Genomic DNA, 19,426 nt, shown 5'->3' with positions numbered 1-19,426 from the left:
GGGGGGAAATGGGAGAAGTCTGGTGGCATTTGGGCTGTGTTCCGTGTCTGGGTGTGCCAGAGGTTTTTCCTGACTGCACCTCCCAAATTAGAGCACCCAACCACTCCCCCCTTGTCTGCTGTGCCGTGGCTTCTGTCTCGCTCCTAAAATTTGCTCCAAAATTTGCTTTTTGCTCCTAAAATTATCCCTTTGACCCCAGTTCTGTGCTGCCAAAGCAAACATTTTGTTGGTAGCAGATATTTTTTTGGCAATGATGGATTCCCAAGGAGTCATCAAACTGATTTACTGATGAGAAAGGGGCGCTCATGGTGCTGCCAGGTCAGCCCACGAGAATTCCTGCTGCAGTCAGTCACATCCCACTTCGTGTCCATGTTATCCCAGGGATGCCACATCCAGAGAGCTGCACTGGGAGGTGCAGAATTCCCCCCCAGGTGAGTTGCAGCAGGGATATAACCCTGGATTGCACAAATCCAGCACTTTCTGCCTTAAAATCACTCCAAATTCCGGGCTGTTGTCTCCGGTGGGTCCCAGGCTGTGGGACCTGCATCTGCTCCGTTCCTCAGCTTGCAGGAAGAAATGGATTCTTTGCCTGTGTTGGTTTTGCTGTGTTTATCCCAGATGCTTGAGGATGCTGGGAATGCTTCCCTGCTTTCTGGCCCAGCCAGGGAGAGGAAGAGCTGGACAGTCTCTCCTGATGTGGGAGCTCATGGGTTCTGGCCCAGGAGGGGAGAGAGAGCTCAGCAAAGCTCCAGTTGCTGTATCCCAGTGTTCCAAGGCTGGTCAGAGGCTGGATCAGGAATCAGGGAATGTGGGCTCAGGTGCACTGGGTGGGAAGGGCAGAAGTTCAGCACAACCCTGGGAGCTCTGGGTTTGTCTGCCCAGGACGGTGCAGGAGGGAGAAGATACGGATGCCACAGCTTTCCATATCCAGGAATTTCCTTATATCCATTGGAACAGCTCAGCCTACCCTTCCTTTTTCACATATTATGAGGGGAAAAAACCATAATAAACAAGATGAGCAGGTGATGCTGTGCCTTGGCTGGAAGACTGAGAATTCCTGTGTCATCCCAAGGCAGACAACCAGCCCTGAGCACTGTCAGCCCGATATCCAAAAGGTGGCAACAAAGTCAATGGAGCATGAAAGCCTCTGGATATGTCACTGGTGAATTCAACCCTTCTGAGAGCCCGTGCTCTCCAGCAGAAAAGCTGGAAAAAATGCCCCTTCCATGGCAGTGTTCCCTCAGGAGAACAGGGAACAGCTCTGGAGTTCCTAAAAGCGGAACCGTTTGGAACCGACAGGAAGGCGCTGCCTGGGGAAACTTTGATCCTCATAATCGTGGAATCACGGAATCACTGAGGTTGGAAAAGCCTTCTAGGATCAGCTCCAACCATTCCCCAGTGCTGCCAAGGCCACCACTGACCCGTGTCCCCAAGTGCCACATCCACAGGGATTTTAAATCCCCCCAGGGATGGGGATCCACCACTGCCCTGGGCAGCTGTGCCAGGGCTGGACAACCCTTTCCATGGAGAAATTTTCCCTAATATTCAGGCTCAACCTCAGGGGCATTGAAACTCTGGGGGCTATCTGGGCAATGGCTGTTGACTGTCCTGTAGACAAAGGAATCACAGAATTCCAGAATGGTTGGGTTGGAAAGGGCCTTAAAGATCATCTGGTTTCAACCATCCCTTGCCATGGTCAGGGAAACCTTCCACTAGCCCAGGTTGCTCCAACCTGGCCTTGGACACTTCCAGGGATCCAGGGGCAGCCACAGCTTCTCTGGGAAACCTGGGCCAGGACCTCCCCACCCTCACAGCCAGGAATTCCTTCCCAATATCCCATCTATCCCTGCCCTCTGGCAGTTTGAAGCCATTCCCCCTTGTCCTGTCCCTCCATCCCTTGTCCAAAGTCTCTCTCCATCTTTCCTGTAGCCCCTTCAGGCACTGGAAGGTCACTCCAAAGCCTTCTCTTCTCCAGGCTGAACAATCCCAGTCCTCCCAGCCGAGCTGCTCCATCCCTCGGATCCTCTCGGAGCCTCCTCTGGTTTCTCCCCCAGGTGGATGTCGAGCTCTGCTCCCCACCCACCTCCTGCAGCCTCACCAGCCCTTCCTGGAGATCAGGAGCACGTGAAGGTGATGACCTTGGATGGACAATTCCCCACCTGGCAGATGTCCCTGACCAAGTTTGTCTTCTCCACCACCCACCCAAGGAGCTCCGTGTCAGGGCTGGGACAATGGGCAGTGCCATCCCATGCCAGGGAGAGAACTCTTCCCCCCAGCAAGGCTTTTATCCCTGTGGGCCAGGCTGGCAGGTTGGATTATGAACTGATTAGAGCTCCCTGGGAATCAGCACACCAACATATCCCTGGTTGATTCCCTAAATCCCTGATAAATAACCTCCCTCACCCTCCCTCCCTCCTCCAAAGGCAGCTGTCCAAGCAAACCACATCCCTTCCCATTTATCACCATCCAAGGGAAAGCAAGGAGGGGGGAAAAACCCGACCCTCCGTGCTGAGAGGGGGCATTAAAACGTTTCCAAGCCTCTTGAAGTTCATTTGCACAGCTGGAGCCGGCCCGGGGCTCTCCGGAGATCCGGAGATCCGGAGCGAGCTGAGGGAAAGGCCACGGGACAACCCATCCCTGCTCCCTGTTTTCTGAGGGTGTCAGAGCAGCATCTCCACATTTATCTGGGATAAATGTGGCCCTGCATGTCACAGGCTGCAGTTCTGCTCCCTGCTCCAGGCAGGGGGATCAATAATCCCGAGGGATAATCCGTGCTGGACCTGGGCAGTCGTTGGAAGAGGAGAGCCAAGAGCATCCCGTGCTCCGGGGGCTGTGCTTCCTTCTGGGAGGGGGAAGGTTTGGGAAGGGAAGGGAAGGGAAGGGGAGGGAAGGAGAGGGGAGGGGAAGGAAGGTTTGGGAAGGGAAGGTTTGGGAAGGGCAGGTTTGGGAAAGTTTGGAAAGGTTTGGGAAGGGAAGGTTTGGGAAAGGAAGGTTTTGGGAAGGTTTGGGAGGAGAAGGTTTGGGAATGGCAGGTTTGGGAAGATTTGGGAAGGTTTGGGAAGGTTTGGGAAGGTTTGGGAAGAGAAGGTTTGGGAAGGGAAGGTTTGGGAAGGGAAGGGAAGGTTTGGGAAGGGGAAGGGGAAGGGAAGGTTCCTCTGTCCCCAAAGAATAGCAGAGATCCCAAGGCAATTCCAGCCCTTCCAGACGCAGGTTGGGATTGGGGATGGGCAGGTTTACCCTGGAATTGGGATGGAATTGCCTTGGTATCTCCCATCAGGTCTCCAGGGACGTGGTGACACCACCCCAAGCTCCAGTTCTCCGGGTGAGCCCTTTGCTCTCTGCACCAGATTCCCTGCAGGAAAAAGGCACAAATCCATCTGCCCTTTCCTTGGATCAGCAGCAGGATGTGCAGGGAATAAAAACCCCTGGGGAAACCCCCAGGACAGGCCCACGTGCCACCCCCTTGATTAGCAGGAAGGAGAACAGGGGGAGGATGGAGGGGAAGCCCGTGGAGGGAAGAAAATCAAAATTCAGGCCAGCCCTGCCTTTTAATTTGATGATTTCAGGGCCGTTCACAAATTTACATATTTAATTAAATGCCACGGGCTCCCTGTTCCTTATTCCACTTCACAAGGCTCGAGTTCTCTTTCCTTGTGTGCAAGGCCAGATAAGGCTCCCCTGACATTCAGGGAAGCAGCAGGAGCACATTCCAGGGTTTTTAATGCCCTGTGGTTTTCCTCTCTCTCCACCCCTGCTTCTTTTTCTGAGCAGGCTTGGAAATAAAGAAGAGGGAAGTTTCCTTGGGATTGTCTCCCTTCTCTCTGCCAAAGGGGCCTTGGAAGGCTTGGATAAGGAAAGGAGGAAGAAAAGGAGGAATGAGGAGGGTGAGAGCACTACAAGGAAGGAAAAGGGGAGATCAAACAGATAAATAAAGGAAAAGGGGAGATAAATAAATGAAGGAAAAGGGGAGATCAAACAAGTAAAGGAAAAGGGGAGATCAAACAAATAAATAAAGGAAAAGGGGAAATCAAACAAATAAATAAAGGAAAAAGGGAGGTCAAACAAACAAATGAAGGAAAAGGGGAAATCAAACAAATAAATAAAGGAAAAAGGGAGATCAAACAAATAAATAAAGCCAAAGGAAGGGAGTCCAAAGGGCAAATGAAATGTGTCCTCCCAGGCTGCTTTCAGAGCTCAGTTTGCTGCTTGAACCTCCCTCCTGGAAAAGGAGATCCCAGGAGGAAAATCCCCTCTTCCCAAACATCAGTGATGCCACTTTAAAGGATAATCAGCTGGAGAGATCAGTGTGTGGGGCTGCAGGATGGAAATGGGATGGGAGGGGCTCCTTCCACCTGCAGCTCCCAGAGTTTCCCATCAGGGAATTCGGGGCTCCATCCCAGAGGAATGGGATTTGCTGCACTGAAGGGTTTTGGGAAGGGGAGGAAAGGGAAAGGGGAATGGGAAAGGAAAAGGAAAATGGAAAGGAAGGGAAGAGAGAAGGTAAGGTTTGGGAAAGGAAGAGAAGGTTTGAGAAGAGAAGGGAAGGGAAGGTTTGGGAAGGGAAGGTTTGGGAAGGGATATTGGGAAGGAATTCCTGGCTGGGAGGTTGGTGAACCCTGTCCCAGGTTGGGTAGAGAAGCTGTGGCTGCCCCTGGATCCCTGGAAGTGTCCAAGGGCAGGTTGGAGCAACCTGGGCTGGTGGAAGGTGTCCCAGGGGGCTGGAATGAGATGGAGGGCTGGGTAAGGAGCTGAGACCTTAAATCAGTGAATGATTGGAGAAGGTGATGGGAAAATTTTGCTGGGAACAACTTGGGAAAGCAGAGTGTGATGGTTTGTGGGATGCAGCCCAAACCAGCTGGAATCTTCAGCACTGGAGGCCAAGCCCTGCTGGAAATGGAGGGGAGGAAGCTCTGAGGTGCTCAGGGGTCACCAAAGAGGGGTTGGGTGCCTGTCACACGTGCCAGACCCCACTTTTATCCCAGACAATCCCTTTGGATCGCAGCAGGAGGTCGGACCAAGCCCCACGTGGTCACCCAAGAAGGACCCTTGGAGAATTCAAACTTTCTGTTCATTTTTTCTGGTTTGTTTGTTTGCAAAGTCCATCTCCTGAACTTCTCACTGGCCAACAAAGCCAGAGGGTCACGGGGACTTGGGGGCTCTGGGCAGGCCTGGGTTTGGGTTTGAAGGTCCAGTGTGGAGCAGCAACAAGCCCAGACTATCCCAATCAGGAAGTGTAGTGAGTCATTAAAGTCATCCCAGTTTGGAGGCAGAAACTGGAATAGTTTATTTGGACTCACAAGTTCATGTTTAAAGGCTTCAGGGTTTACATGTTTAACAGGGGATTTACATATTCATGGTATTAAAACTGGGGGGTTTCACAAGGATGAGGGAAGAGGAAAACCCAGGTTAACACATTTTTGGGATCTTAGGAATTACCTCATGGGAAAAACCTTATTTTATCTTGGGGGATTTATAGGGGGGATTAGGTATTGGATATACATATGAAAAATGGGTTTTATGCAGAGGTCTGGATGTGGATTCTCGGGACAGGTGATAACATCATGCAAGGAGTCTCTTCCATTCTGCTGGAGAAGGCAGGAAGAGTCCACAGAGATGAGGGCAGTGCAAAAGGTTTTTCCCCAGCTTTCGTAGCTCGTGGCTTTTTGCAGAGACTGCTCAATTCCCTCTCTGCAGATATTATATTTTTGAATCCTACAAGGAAGAGAAATTGGGGTGTCTCTTCAACAGCAGTGGGGTTGACCAGGAGAAGAGGCACCAGTTCTGGCTGCTGGGAGTGGGGTTGCAGATGTTACAGAGCAACAGCAGGGGCTGTCAGGCTGTGGGGCAGAGAATCCCAGGATCACTGAGGTTGGAAAAGAGCTCTGAGATCATCCAGTCCACCCTGTGCCCGATCCCACGTTGTCCCCCAGCCCAGAGCACTGAGTGCCATGTCCCGGCCTTTCTTGGACAACTCTAGGGCTGGGGACTCCAAACCTCCCTGGGCAGCCCCTGCCAAGGCCTGACCACCCTTTCCATGGAGAAATTCCTCCTGATGTCCAACCTGAGCCTCCCCTGGCACAGCTGGAGGCCGTTCCCTCTCCTCCTGTCCCTTGTTCCCTGGGAGCAGAGCCCGGCCCCCCCCCAGCTCCCCCCTCCTGTCAGGGAGTTGCAGAGCCAGAAGGTCCCCCCTGAGCCTCCTTTTCTCCAGGCTGAGCCCCCCCAGCTTCCTCAGCCTCTCCTGCTGCTCCAGCCCCTTCCCAGCTCCGTTCCCTTCCCTGCTCACGCTCCAGCCCCTCTTTGCAGCCTCCAGACGACGGAGATACTCAGAGCTCACCTAATTTTCCGTGGTTGCTCCATCTCCCCTTTCTCTCCCGCAGCATTCCCGGTCTCTCCAAAGGCAGGGGAGAGCAGATGAGTGATTTCACTCCCCTGGAATTGCGTCGGTGCCATCTGCCGTGGCATATGCTGCTCCCACCACACACCGCCTGCTTTGATGAGCGCACAAAATTGGATCCGCGGGAAGACGAGCCCCATCAAGGAGACGCCACCAGGATCTCTTGGATCCCGCCGAGCTGGGAACATTCCTGGCTCAGATAAGTCAAAGGAAGGGGCTATTTAGGAGAGCGGGCATATCACACACACGAGGTGATAAAGAGACGTTGAGGAGTTTAAGCCCGGCTTTGTTAATGAGGGTAATTAGAGCCGAGCTCCCAGCAAAGGGAACACAATCCTGTTGTGTACACAAGCGGAGAAGAGTAAATACCCATTACTTTACCCGTTTGATCTTCCCGGAGGGCTGAGGGGAATCAAAGGCTCCTGCCTGTTGACAAACGAGCTCCTTGAGTGCTTTAGGCTCGGGGTGGGAGACTCCAAGCACGAGCTGCTCGTTCCTCCTCCAAGGAAAGTCCTTCCACAGCGCTCTGTCCCGCTGGTGCTGCTCCTCACCCGTCCCCAGGACCATCCTTGGTGTGCTCTTCCACCCTTTTCCATGGAAAATCTCCGTAGCCTCAACTGTATCATGCTCTCCTTGAAGGAAGGAGCCGATTGCATGGAAAGTCTTGGAGGAAGGAAGGAGATGGGAAGTCTTGGAGGAGGAAGGAAGGAGATGATTGAATGGAGAGTCTTGGAGGGAGAAAGAGGATGATTGCGTGGAAAGTCTTGGAGAAAGGAAGGAAATGATTGCCTGGAAAGTCTTGGAGGAAGAAAGGAAGGAGATGATTTCGTAGGAAATCTTGGAGGAAGGAAGGAGCTGATTGAATGGAGAGTCTTGGAGGAAGAAAGAGGATGATTGTGTGGAAAGTCTTGGAGGAAGGAAGGAGCTGATTTTGTGAGAAGTCTTGGAGGAAGGAAGGAGCTGATTGAATGGAAAGTCTTGGAGGGAGGAAGAGGATGATTAAGTGGAAAGTCTTGGAGGAAGGAAGGAGCTGAGTGCTTGGAAAGTCTTGGAGGAAGGAAGGAGATGACTTTGTGGGAAGTCTTGGAGGAAGGAAGGAAGGAGTTGATTGCATGGAAAGTCTTGGAGGAAGGAAAGAAGGAAGGAGCTGAGTGCATGGAAAGTCTTGGAAAAAGGAAGGAGATGATTTTGTGGAAAGTCCTGGAGGAAGGAAGGAGCTGATTGCATGGAAAGTCTTGGAGGAAGGAAAGAAGGAAGGAGCTGATTGCATGGAAAGTCTTGGATCCTGCAAGGATGAGGTTGGGACCTTCAGCCTTGATGCCCCAACCCTTTCCACCACCCCACTCTGAGATAAACAGGGAATGGGAGCTCAGAAAGATTTTCTGGAACAACAGGGACACAAAGGCACTTTCAGGGAATAAAATCCGTGGAAATCCATTGCCCGGGGCTGGTGGGGGGAATAAACCCGGTGGAAATCCATTGTCCCCGCAGGGTTCCCGGATAACAGGGAGAAGTTTGTCTCCCGCTCCACCCGATAATGGGAAACGAGCAGCAAATTGCCCCATTAAGAGCACGCCCAGCTGGGCACGTTCCCTCTTAACGCCTTGATAAGGAGCAGAGGGGCCTCTCCAGCACTTGGAATGACGTTTGGTCAAATAGTTGATTATGCTGGAAAATGGAGATTTGGCTCCAGTGACTCTCAGAGAAGCAGTTTTCCAGTCATTTGATCAAAAGCCACTTATAGGATTTTTTTTAGGGAGGTGCTGGTTTTATAAATTATTCTGAAACAGTAGCGGCGGTTCAGTAGGAATCGTTTCATCACACGGAATATTTTGATTTTTTCCTTTTTTTTTCCAGCGCTGCTGCTTTTCAAATTTTTGCAAAATGCGGTGATTACACCACAATTAAAACGAGGGGAGGGAAGCAACAAGCTGAAACCTTTCCTCTGAGAGAGGAAAAATAAAAAATCAACAATATCCCATCGCTGTGCATCCGGAAATGATATTTTTTTTTTTTTTTCGGATTTGAAGGGGGAACTCTGCATTTTTAATCTCCTTCTAGTCTTTGGGCTTTGCTCTGGGCGGGCCCAAAATGCATTTGAACCGGTTCTTTCTGCAAATTCTTCCCAATTAAAATGGAGCAGCTTATTTCCCACAGCAGAGAAAAGGCTGCAAATACGATCCCGAGGAATTAGGAGGAGCGGGAGGTTTTCTCAGGAAAACGCAGAGGTTTCCAGCCTGGAAACCGGTTGTTGATTCGCTTTGGGTGCCTGTTGGAGTCTGGATTTGTATCTCCCTGGGTTGTTTGATTGATGTGTTGAATCAACCACCTGCCGTGTGTGTGTGGAGGGGGAAGGGATGGGTTGAACCTTAGAGGGGTGGGATGGGGTCGTGTCCCCCATGGCAGCCTCTGGAATACACATGGAGAAGCCCTGGAGCAGCTGCCAGTCACACACAGCCCGGGAAAACTTCACCACCTCATAACTCCTGCAGCCCCTGACCCAGCAAGGACACTGCCCTATGACACCCCACAGCTCACAGGGACAGTGAGGGCACTGCCCTAGAACACCCACAGCTCATATGGGGACAGTGAGGACACTGCCCTATAACACCCCACAGCTCACAGGGACAGTGAGGACACTGCCCTAGAACACCCACAGCTCACAGGGACAGTGAGGACACTGCCCTATAACACCCCACAGCTCACAGGGACAGTGAGGGCACTGCCCTAGAACACCCCACAGCTCCCAGGGACAGTGAGGACACTGCCCTATAACACCCCACAGCTCCCAGGGACAGTGAGGACACTGCCCTATAACACCCACAGCTCACAGGGACAGTGAGGACACTGCCCTATAACACCCCACAGCTCCCAGGGACAGTGAGGACACTGCCCTATAACACCCACAGCTCACAGGGACAGTGAGGACACTGCCCTATAACACCCCACAGCTCCCAGGGACAGTGAGGACACTGCCCTATAACACCCCACAGCTCACAGGGACAGTGAGGACACTGCCCTAGAACACCCCACAGCTCACAGGGACAGTGAGGACACTGCCCTATAACACCCCCCAGCTCCTGCAGCCCCTCACCCAGCCCAGACTGGCAGGGACAGTGAGGTCACTGCCCCTCCCCTGCCCTGGAGCCCCAGAGTGGCCGGTGGGTCACAGACCCCTCCCGGGGGGTGCCCAGAGCAGATCCCAGCCCAGCCCAGCTCTGCCCCCTGTGCCAGCCCTGCCATCAGCCCTGGGGGAGCTGCTCTGCCCCCAGGGCCCGGTGGCAGCCCCAGGATCTGTCTCTCCCTCTTCCTCCTCCTCTCTTCTTGCTCCCTCTGCTCCTCTTTCCCTGCCCCTTTCCTGATGCTCGGGGGGGCTTTGGGAGCTGCAGGGGTTGGATTTTGGCTTCGATGCTGTGGATCAGTCTGGGCTGGGTCAGGATTGTGGTGGAACATTTTTGGCCAGTTTGTGGGGTGCCCTTTTGAACTTTGGCCAAGTTTCCTTATTTTCTCCCCTCAATTAATAAAAGCACCTCTGGGAACAAGTCTGTGCCTCGTTGCCTCGACACTTTCTCGAGCTGTTAAATAACCCTAAATCCATATTTTAAATAAAACTCTTGGCTGAGCCCATGAGCTGCAGCTCCAGGGCTGGAATGTTACAGGGAAGGCTTTGGGGTTTTTATTCCATGCTGGCTGATGCAGGGATACCCCACTGTGCAGGGACAGTGGGATTCACCATGGGGTTCCTCAGGGAATGCTCCATGGTCTCCACCCTTTGTGTGTCCCCCTCCCTGGCAGAAGGAAGGGCTCTGCTGCCTGGAGCCACATCCAGACTCGTGGGGAAGGATGAAAACACCTCCCAGGTCGTTCCTTTTGCTCCTTAAATCCCTGATCCCAGCTTTGCTCTGTGCTTCTCACCCCAACATGGCTTGGGAGAGGGAAGGGAAGAGTCCCCATTCCCAGAAGGGTTCCAGAGGTGTGGATGTGGCACGTGGGGACGAGGGTCAGGGGTGGCCTTGGCAGTGCTGGGGGAATTGTTGGACTTGATGATTAATTTGGAGGGGTTTTCCAACCTTAATTATTCTGTATTTTTATAGAAAGAGAAACCTATTGGAAGGAAAGGGAAAGGGAAAGGGAAAGGAAAAGGAAAAGGAAAAGGAAAAGGAAAAGGAAAAGGAAAAGGAAAAGGAAAAGGAAAGGGAATGGTTTGGGAAGGTTTGGGAAGAGAAAATTTGAGAAGGGAACATTTGGGAAGGTAAGGTTTGGGAAGGAAAGGTTTGGGAAGGTTTGGGAAGGAAAGGAAGGGAAAGTTTGGGAAGGGAAGGTTTGGGAAAGTTTGGGAAGGTTTGGGAAGGGAAGGGAAAGTTTGGGAAGGGAAGGTTTGGGAAGGGAAGGTTTGGGAAGGGAAGATTTGGGAAAGTTTGGGAAGGTTTGGGAAGGGAAGGGAAAGTTTGGGAAGGGAAGGTTTGGGAAGGGAAGGTTTGGGAAGGGAAGGTAAAGTTTGGGAAGGGAAGGTAAAGTTTGGGAAGGGAAGGTTTGGGAAGGGAAGGTTTGGGAAGGAAAGGTTTGGGAAGGTTTGGGAAGGGAAGGTTTGGGAAGGAAAGGTTTGGGAAGGGAAGGTTTGGGAAGATTTGGGAAGGGAAGGTTTGGGAAGGAAAGGAAAGGAAAGGAAAGGAAAGGAAAGGAAAGGAAAGGAAAGGAAAGGAAAGGAAAGGAAAGGAAAGGAAAGGAAAGGAAAGGAAAGGAAAGGAAAGGAAAGGAAAGGGAACAAGGACTGGGAATGATGAAGGCCATCACTCAGCAATGACCTTTTTTCTGGATGAGGGTTCCCTTGCTGTGCAGGAACAGCAAAGCTGAGCATTCTTGGGACTTCCTGGGAAAAAACTGGTGTTCACAAAACTGTCTCAACCCCCAAATCCTGCTGGAAATGGGAAGACCGAGAGGCCACATCTGTCCTGGCAGAAGAATCCGGGGAAGCAGAAGGGGGGTGGCTGCTGCCCACGCTGCTGAAGGCGATTAGGGAAGCGATGCCACCGTGGGAGGCTCGGGAAGCGCCGGGAAGCGCCGGGAAGCGCTGCCAACGTGGGAGGTGCCCGTCACTATTCATTTGCGGGGCTTTCTCGGCGGGGATCCCTCTCACACCGCACGAGGAGCACCGGGAAGAACATTCCTGTTTCTTTTCGGGGAGGAACCCGGATAATCGAGGCTGTTTGCTCAGGCTCTGTCCGGAGAGAGGAGGGAGCTCTGAGATGTCTCAGATCCTGCAGGGAAGCAAAGCAGGGAATGTTCTGCCGAGTTCAGAAGGGAGAAAAATAACCAGAGTCAAACTGGGGGGAAAAAAAAGAGATTGAGAGTCGTGGATTTGTCTGAAGAGAGAACACAGAGAGACTCTCTTTGCTCTGGTTTTCTGTGGAGGGGCAGGGACTGAGCTCTGCTCTGGGGGCACCAGGGACAGCACCCAGGGAATGGCTGGAGCTGTGCCAGGGCAGGCTCAGGTTGGATTTTAGGGAAAGATTCTTCCCTCAGAGGCTGGTTGGGCACTGCCCAGGCTCCCCAGGGCAGTGGGCACAGCCCCAAGGCTGCCAGAGCTCCAGGAGGGTTTGGCTGATCCTCTGGGGCACAGAGGGGGACTCTTGGGGCTGGGCCTGTGCAGGGCTGAGGGTTGGGCTGGATGGTCCTTGGGGGTCCCTTCCAGCTCAGTAAATTCTGGGATTCTGGGGTTAAACAGCTCCCATTGGAATGGCCCTGCAGCCCCTGCTTGGCTCCACACAGGGCTTGTGGCACCTTAAGGACGAGGTCACATCCCAGGATTGGTTTGGGGATGGAAGGAGCTGAGGAACATCTCTCTGCAGGGAATGGCAGTGAAACCATCCAGCTCCTCTCCCACAGAACCACAGAGTGTCCTGAGCTGGAATGGAGCCCCAAGGATCATCCAGTCCAACTCCTGGCCCTGCCCAGACACCCCAACAATCCCCCCCTGTCCCTCAGAGCATTGTCCAAACCCTCCTGGAGCTCTGGCAGCCTTGGGGCTGTGCCCACTGCCCTGGGGAGCCTGGGCAGTGCCCAACCAGCCTCTGAGGGAAGAACCTTTTCCTGAGATCCAACCTGAGCCTACCCTGGCACAGCTCCAGCCCTTCCCTGGGTCCTGTCATATCAACCACCCCGTGAGACTCCCATTTTCTTTCTCCAGACCACTCTTGGTGGACCCAGAGCCAGCCAGTGACCCTTTCACTGCCCCAGAAAAGAGGGAATGGCACCAACCCCACCATGGAAAAGGAGAACTGGGTCTATTTTTGGTGGGAACACTGTCCCTTTTCCAAACTAAAATTCAGGACCAGAATCCCTGACTCAGATTTACCTCTCTCATGAGGGAAATAGATTTCCCCTTTGTGCCCTTGCCTGGCAGAGCAGCTTGTCCCCAACCTCAGGGTGACAGGGAAGGCCAGTCGGGCTTTGGGATATCCCAAGGAGGAGCAAGAGCTGCTCCATCATCCCTAAAACTCTGATCCCTGTTAACACAAGAAACCTGTGGCAGAGCAGTGGTTTAAACACAGATATTCCCAAACTCCAACTAAAAAAGGTGAAAACCCTCCTTTTCCCTCATCCCCTACACGGAGCTGTTCTCTCCAGCTGAGTTTTCTCCTTCTCTCTCCTGTTTTTTTTGGAGATTTTCCCTTTGTCACCCTGCTTGGCAGAGCTACTTGTCCCCAAATTCAGGGTGACAGGGAAGGCCAATCAGGGGCTTTGGGATGTCCCAAGGAGGAGCAAGAGCTGCTCCATCATCCCTAAAACTCATCATGCCTGTTAACACAACTAACCTGTGGCAGAGCAGGGGTTTAAACACGGATATTCCCAAACCCTGATTAAGGAGGGAGGTGAAAACCCCCCTTTTCCCTCATCCCCTCTTCTCTCCAGCTGTTTTTTCCCTCTCCCATTTTTGTGGGCAGTGAGGATCCCTTCCCTCAAGCATTCACAGAGTGTTAATTTTGACTGATTGCTACCTTCCAGCCTCGGGAAGAACAGCTGCTGGATGTGTGGGCTCGGTGCCATCCTTCTGCTGCTCCAGGCTGGGATGTGATTGCTCCTCTGTCAGGAGCAGGGAAAGGGCTTGGAAGAGGCTCAGCTCATTTCCCTTTTATCTCTGAGAAAGGGGGACTCTTCCCTTTTCCACCACAGGCTTCAGGTGCCAAGAGAAAAGATGGATCATCCCTTTGCTCTTCCCACTGTGATCCCACCTGACCTTCCTGTCCCCCGGGACAGGGGTACCAAACTGGCAAAGGGGTAGAGGATGGGAGGGGAAATTTCTTGGCTGAAAATGAGGATTCTCCTGCCCTGGGAGAGCAGAGGATCCCCCTCTGTGTTTCCCAGACATTTAAGGAAGATGCTGAGGGGCCACAGACGGGATTATCCAGAGGAATCCCACTGGGCAGCACCAGCCTTGGCCAAGGCCATCCAAGAAAACTGTAGGGACGTGAACATCCATCTCCCAAATCCTTAGGCAGGTGCCCACACACCTGATCACCCATCCCAGTGTGGAATCTCATTCCAGAAGTTATTCCAATGGCTGGAGACCACCCTTTTTGCACTGCAGCTCTAATTAGTTGTGACAACTAATTAAGCTTTCCCTGGAAGAACAACATGGGGATGCAGGAGTGGCTCTGTGGCCACAGCAGCCCAGCTCTGCTGCCAAGGCCTGGAAAAGCAGGATGATGCTTCCAGGCTCTGATGGCAGTGACAAAATAGCCTCCTTTCCGTATTAATAATTTTATTATATATTGTTTTTTTCCCCCCATTCCAGCTGCTGCTCTTCACTATCCTGGGATGAGCGGGGTAAAGTCGTGTTATCACAGCAAGAGCTGCACAGGAAGGCAAAGAACTTGTGTTTTGAAGACTTTTTATTTGGAAATGAAGAGTTGCACAGGTGGGTTGAGGCTGAAGTTTTGGGGATTTTATTCCTATTTTTTTGGTATTGTTTTGGTTTGGTTTTAGTACTTTTTTTTCATAGATTCACAGAACTATTTGTGTTGAAGGGATCTTAAAAATCACCTACTTCCAACCCTCTGCCATGGGCAGGGACACCTTCCACTAGATTTTCCTTCATGGACTCACACCACTGGAGAAAATCCAGAACAATTTCCCTCTATTAACCCTAAACAGGCACCTGGATCTCTTTTATCCAGCTGGGAGAGAGGAGGAACCTGAGAACATCCCCCTTTTGGAGAGTTAAAGTGCTTCCAGCTCGGGGCTGGATGTGACATAAAGAGGCAGATTCAGCAGCTGGAGAGGCAGGTGGGCATTTCAATCCAGGAGTTCTGGCACTTTTCCAGGCACAGGCACCCCCCAAATACAAATTCCCTGCAGGAATGGAGAGAGAGAGAAAAAACCCTTCCTCCAACACAGGGGTGATGGGGGGTTTTCACCTTTGCAGGGTGTAGGAAGAGATCTTGGAATCACAGAATATCCTGGGTGGGAAGGGACCCACTGGGATCCTCAAAGCCCAACTTTGCTTTGCCTCCTGAGAGGAAATTCCTGCTGGAAATTTTGGGCAGTATTTGGGTGAAATCAGGGCTCTGTTGAGCACCATCCCCCCCTGCTTCCCTCCCACTTGGGGTGGAAAATGAAAACACTCCCAAGCTCCTGTGCAGAAGTGGTTCATCAGCTGAGTGGCCTTCAGGAGGCCACCAAAGCTGCTGGAGCCCATTCCTGATCCCTAACCCGAGGAAACCCAAATCCAAGTATTCCCAGGGGGTCTTCTGATGTGTGGGAACGACCCTGGTGCACGTCAGGGCAGTTTGTGCCCTTTGGGGTCCTCTCTCCCTGAGGATCCCTGAGGTGACTTACACCATTTTTGTGTCCGACCTCTGGGCTTCTGGGGCAAAATGTTCAGCTGGACACCAAGTAAATCCAAGTTCTTGGATAAACAGCAATGCTGAACCCCCTCAATGCATCAGGAATATGGGTGCCTATGAATTTACAGGGTCCTCACCTTGCCCAGAATGACCCTCACCCAAAGCACAAGTCCAGGGTCCTTGTGCAGAGCCAGACATCCCATCTGAACATTTATTTCCCTCCAATATATGGGAGTAATTCATGGCTTAGACAAGAATCCCCCCAGGGCTGTAACTGCCTGGCAGGTAGAGAAAACGAGGTTAATTTTTGGATTTCTGGGGTGAAGACCTGAAACTTCTCAAATCCATGGAAAATGACTCATAAAAGCCCATGTGGAAGGTGGTAAAATCACAAGCAAGATCTCCAGTGGAAAGCTGTAAATCTGCTGTTTTCTCCTCGAAAAGGGCCAAATCAAGTGTTTAAATTGAGAGCAAATGCTTGAATAAGTGTTTAAGCGGGCAGGGAGGGAGAAGACAACCCCAAAATCGCTCCGTGTTCCCACTTTTTCCTCTCCTCTCCCCATCCCACCTCTTTTTTATCTCAGAGTTGCGACCCTTGGCTCGTTATCCACCCCCCAAAGCGGCAGCGGGCCGTGTCTCTGCACCATCAAAGCTGCTTAAAACGCATCCCCTTGCTCTCCTCCCTCGCTGGATTGTCCATAAAAAAAAAAAAAAAACCCACCCGCTGATGATGCTCCCTCACAGCTCGTTTTCCCGGCCCCGCAATGAGCTCCCTAATCCTCCCTTTGTGCCTGGCAAAATATTCATCACCTCCAGAACCGCCCGGCCCCTGCTCTGTGAAAAATCACAGCTTGTTGGGCAGAAAAGGCATCAACCGGCCCCATTATCGCCTCCCGACCGCCGAGAGGGGATGGGAAGCCCGTGTCAGAAGGAATCTCTCTGGCTTTATTATCAGCTGATTTAAATACTAATGAGCCAATAACCCGCGTCGGAGCAGAATAATAAAGGGCATAAAAAGCGGAGGGACCTGCAGAGGTTTGTCGGGAATGTTTCCAAGCTCCTTTTCCGTGCGGGTGTTAACCCTGTTCGTGGTTCAGGCTGGAGGAAAAGGGGGGAAAGGGTGTCCCAGGATGGGCAGACAGAGCTGGGGGAAAGTCTGTTGGAAGGCACCAGGTCTGGAAGGAGCCGTGGGAGGGTCGAGTCATGGGGTGGGGAGATGGGAGAAGCCTCCTGGGTGTGGGTCTTGCCCTGTTTGGGGGGGAGAGGGTGGCAAATATTTCCATGCTGGAGATTTGGCCCTGACTTGTAGGTCAGTGAAGACAGTTGGAAGGTGTTTTATAGAGCTCAGAATCCTGGAATCGTTTAAGGTTGGAAAAGCCCTCTGAGATCATCAGCAGTTCCCCAGCACTGCCACCACTGACCCCTGTCCCCGAGGGCCACATCTACAGGGATTTGAAATCCCTCCAGGAATGGGGACTCCACCCCTGCCCTGGGCAGCTGTGCCAGGGCTGGACAGCCCTTTCCAGGAAGAAATTTCCCCTGATATCCAAACTAAACCTCCCCTGGCACAGCTGGAGGCTGTTCCCTCTTGTCCTGTCGCTTGTTTTTTGGGAGCAGAGCCCGACCCCCCCCGGCTCCCCCCTCCTGTCAGGGGGTTGCAGAGCCAGAAGGTCCCCCCTGAGCCTCCTTTTCTCCAGGCTGAGCCCCTCCAGCTCCCTCAGCTGCTCCTGCTGCTCCAGCCCCTTCCCAGCTCCGTTCCCTTCCCTGCACACGTTCCAGCCTCTCCATGTCCTTGTCCTGAGAAGCCCAAAACTGACCCCAGGGGACGGTCACTGCCCTGGTCCTGCTGCCACACCAGGGCTGGGACAATCCAGGATGCTCTTGGATGCTCTTTTGAAGGCAGATGATGGATTGGAGAAGGGTTGGGTGGTTGGGAATCACCAAATCCTCCCCACTGTGTGACACCCACAGGCCAAATCCCCGATTTCCACGTCTTGGAGAAAACACTTGGGCCCTCAAACCTCTCTCAGCAGGTCTTGGAGGACTTGACTATTCAGAAGAGCTCAAGTGCCTGAAATTGGGAGACTTTAATAAATAATTTAATAAATAAAGACTCCTCCAGAGTTCAATGGAGGATGTTCATGTTTACAAACCTCTGGATCAATCCATGGCACCACATGAGCTCTCAGAGCTCCCTGGTGTTAATGGCCATTTTTCTGCCTTCAGACTGTTAAAGTTTCATCTTTATCCACTCTTCTTGTTGTTATTATTATTACCATTATCATTATTATTATTGCTATTTTAATTTTCCTGCTCGGATTTATGAATTTTTTTGGCTGCAAGCAGGGGGACTGGAAATGAGAAAATCCACTCCTGGGTTACATCAGAGAGCCAGGACAGCGAGAGAATAAGAAATGAGGAGCAGCAATAAAATGGATTATTAAAAGAAAAAAAAAATACTCCTACCCTTGAGTTCCTCGGTCAATTAGTAAGAATAAAAGTTATTAAAAAAAGAATAGGAGAATTAAAAAGTGAAATCAAGTGAGGGAGAGGAATTAATTGAAGAGGAATGAAACAATGGTAAATAAATGGGAAAGGAGGTGGGAAGAGACATATTTGCTCCTCCAGCTTGGACAAGGCATCAAAGGGGTGTTCAGGGACATTTAGGAGGACAAAAATGACCTTTTAGAGGAGATGCCAGGTTGGATCTGGGTCACTGGGTAAATCTCTGAATCTCTGTGCAATTAATTCCTCCAGGTCTTGATAAAATCACCAAGAGTTTCATGATTTACCTTCAGAAGAGCCCCGAAAACCTCCCCCGGTGTTTGTTTGTGTCAGAGGAGGTGCTGAGGAGAGGAAAGGCCTGATTTCCCCAAGGTTTCCCAGCGGAGGAGTGACAAAGGGAGAGCTTGGAACAGGTCCTGGGATTAGATCTGCTGCATTTATTCCTGGCTCTGGAGCACAGGAGATGTAGGATTAGATCTGCTGCATTTATTCCTGGCTCTGGAGTGCAGGAGCTGCTCAGGCTTTTAATTGTTGGGAGGAAAGCTGGATCTTGGTTAAGCCAAGCCTGGGATGTGGAGGGAGGGACATGTATTGTCCTTGTTGAGTGGGCACTGATGTGCTACAAAGACTCAGGATCAGGGTAGGGGAATTGGGGTTTGGGGGAACTGAGCCAGGTTTGGGGTTTTGTGTTTTAATATCACAGTTTTGAGATCTACCCAGTTCTGCTCCCTGGAGCAGCTCCTGGATCTGTGTGCACAGCCAGGTTATGGAGTGAAGAAGTGCCCAATCCTTGGCCCCAGAGATTCTGGCTGACAGCAGGACATGGAACAGGCCAGGGAAGGGCTCCAGCTTCCTGTCGATCCCTCTCACTCCATCCTTTGGTAGGAAAAGCTTGAGGAGCAGAGCTGTGCTGATTTGAAGGTAAACCAGCAGGGGAAATGAACCCAACTCAAAAGAGAGATTATAAATCAGAAAAATAATTTAAGAAAATAATACAATAAATATGATTACACAGACAAACAATTGTTTTTAACCCACAAACCCCAAATGTATAACCCAGCACCCTGGGGCATGAACAGAGTGGTGTTCTTTGGGCCCCCTGAGTCCAAAGTAAAGGGAGAGAGGGAAAACCTGTTGGTGAGAGTGGTGGTCTGCCATCTTCCTCTGGATCCCAGGAGCTTGGAAGAACAACTTCCAGGGAAGTTCAGCTCTCCTGGGAGTTTACAGTCATTAACACTTGGTCTGTGGGGCATCAGGGATGACCCAAAAAGTGCTGTGGGTTGATGGTGAACTTGGAGGACACGGATTGGGACACACAGAGACAAAGCAGAGCATCAGCAGGACTGGGATAATGAGGTGGGATCTGAGGGACTCACAGATATTCCAACACCTGAAGGGGGCCCAGGAGAAAGTCGGGGACAAACTTTTATTCAGGCAGGAATACCAGGAAGAAAATTTTTATTTATATAGATATATTATAGATATTTATTTATATATATAAAAATATATATTATAGATATTTATTTATATAGATATCTATTATGTAAAATAGCTATCTATTTATATAGATATATTTATATATATTTATATATATTTATATATAGATATATATAAATTATTACAATATATATTATATGTATTATTGTAATAGTAAAATATATATTATAATAATATTGTATAT

Source organism: Manacus candei, unplaced genomic scaffold (genome assembly GCF_025592945.1).
Source record: "Manacus candei isolate 608988 ecotype Guabito, Panama unplaced genomic scaffold, ASM2559294v1 h1tg000048l, whole genome shotgun sequence".
Taxonomy (NCBI): Eukaryota; Metazoa; Chordata; class Aves; order Passeriformes; family Pipridae; genus Manacus; species Manacus candei.
Note: the sequence above shows the minus strand (reverse complement) of the source record.